The following is a 2,186-nucleotide window of genomic DNA, read 5'->3' on the forward strand; positions in this document are numbered from 1 at the left end:
TAATTGGAAAAATTGACTATGTGATGACATGTACTGAGATAAATTGGATCCAAAATATTTGGTTGGGGTAACGAATGATCCTTGAAAACGAATCTGACCATATCTTTCAGGACCCAAAACTTCATTAATAACTTGATTTTTTATCTCATCCGCACTAACAAGAAATTATTGCAACAAAAATATAGAGGAACAAGGCAGTAATCCGCTTGATATCCTGCAAATATATAATTGTTCATCTTTGGAGAGAAACCAGAAAATATATAATCATTTGTTAGGATTCGATGATACAAAGACTGAAAATTGTTTGGTCGATAGAATTCTACCTTATCTTTCAACACTAGCATATATGTAAGATGATAGTGTTGAGATGGATGTTGTCAATTATTCACTAAAATCATATTCCTCTTGTACTTTGGAGATCAAGAAACAAAAATGCTGGTTACAAAAGCAGTTAATGATAAAAGAGACAGGAAAACTTTGATGCATGCAATCCAAGTATGATACGAGTATCAAGAGTTACCTTGGAAGACGGTGACGGGGGCATTTGACATAGCCAGAAAGCTAGAAAAAATATTGATGTAAGTGCAAATTAGATGTCTTTCATGTCATTTAGTCAAGTTCTAAAGAGGACAGAGAGAAAACAGTAGGTCAAACCTGAGGAAGTGACAAGAGGAAGTTTAACACTTGTGGAAGAAAGAAAATCAAGAGTGTTTCACTGGGCCAAGAAATTTAAAGTGGAAAAAGACAACGAAATTTAATCAATATCTACATTAAAGCTTGCTGATGTAAAGCAAAAATATTTAGTTTGACCATAAAAGAAAGTAACATTAAGCCGTGTAAGTCCAGCAAAATAGCAAATGGCAGAACGAAGCCTAGAACTCGGTTGTACCTGTTTTTAGTTAATTCATATGTGTTCAATTACTCGGTTAATAGGTACCAAGAATCAAAATGACAAAGGATAATGGTAAATCATCAATATTCTAGAGACCAACAAGCAATTAAAGACAAAAAATGATATTTCTTAAACCATGGCCCTCAAATTGGCTTGCAAGGTTACTGCATATCACAAAACTAAGACATATTCATTCCCAAATGTAGAGTTGGACCTCAGATGACACTGAGTTCACTGCCATGACATTTGGGGGAAGGGTCAAGTATACATGATACATACATTCAAGTGTACATGTGGGAATATAGGCACTGCAATATGTAACCAAAGACCAAGCAAATGAAACTCATTGCAAGGAACACGAGCACCTGTAATGTCCCAGAATTCCAACCACAGCCATGGTCATTCCAGCAAAGTTTGTGTATGTGTTCCCAACAAAAAACTGAAGAGGAATGCCTAAAAAAAGAAGTAAAAAACCATTAGCAAGATTTTATTAGCAAAGAAGTAGGAACTGCAAACAGCTGGCTGTAAAATGATAGGATTATTACCAGTTGTAAGAAAGTAAAGCCAAGGAAGTGGCTAGTAAGGGTTGCACAAGATAAATATAGAAAGCATGAGCTTGTTTATACTCACGATCTGAAGATGCTTCAATTTGAATTAAGTTATGTATCACAATCTGTGAATTGCAAAATGAAATTAGACTGCTAAAATGCCATATTTATGTAATATCATTATCATTTATGCTCACATCTGATGCAATCACAACTGTTTGCCCTAATTCAAGGCCATTCAAACCAGCATGAATGTTAATGGAATTTGTGCAAAATATTACCAAAAGCCATATATACAATTTGTACTCCCATCCTGCCACAACAAAATATATTGTGAGTTCCTTGCAAGGATAAATAGCTGACCGACTTGGTGGTCTATATACAAAAACAAATTCAAATCCGTTTCATTGTTTTTTTAATGATTATAAATAAAAAGGGAAATCAGAATTGAAGATTAAAAAAACTTTTAGCAGTTCCAAAAGGATAAATCATGAAAAGGTAACTTAAGATGGGAAAGAAAGCAAAGTTGATATCCCAATTTTCAAATGGTAAAAAGAAACAAACTAGCTAACCTTCCAACGCTCCCACTGATTCCAACTAACAAACTAGGGGAGCAACTCGGTCCTGAACCGATTGAATTCACCCTCGCCCTTCCTGAAACCTTGGTTAACTCGTCCCACCAACTTGCCAATCCTCACATTCGCCTCATTCAAATCAAACCCACTTTCCTGCTTAACCGACTCCCC

The 2,186-nt window shown here is 35.3% G+C and overlaps 1 long non-coding RNA gene across 1 annotated transcript; it reads right to left on the reverse strand.

The window, feature by feature from the left end:
• Positions 1–446: 446 nt before the first annotated feature.
• On the reverse strand, positions 447–1,755 carry LOC120152686. Its single transcript, XR_005518701.1, has 4 exons — positions 1,638–1,755; positions 1,438–1,565; positions 655–715; positions 447–561 (listed from the first exon to the last, which is right to left on the reverse strand). It is a non-coding gene; the product is annotated as an uncharacterized LOC120152686 (long non-coding RNA).
• Between the last annotated feature and the right edge of the window lie 431 nt (positions 1,756–2,186).

The sequence above is a fragment of the Hibiscus syriacus genome, unplaced genomic scaffold (genome assembly GCF_006381635.1).
Source record: "Hibiscus syriacus cultivar Baekdansim isolate YM2019G1 unplaced genomic scaffold, ASM638163v2 tig00111095_pilon, whole genome shotgun sequence".
In the NCBI taxonomy this organism is placed as follows: domain Eukaryota; kingdom Viridiplantae; phylum Streptophyta; class Magnoliopsida; order Malvales; family Malvaceae; genus Hibiscus; species Hibiscus syriacus.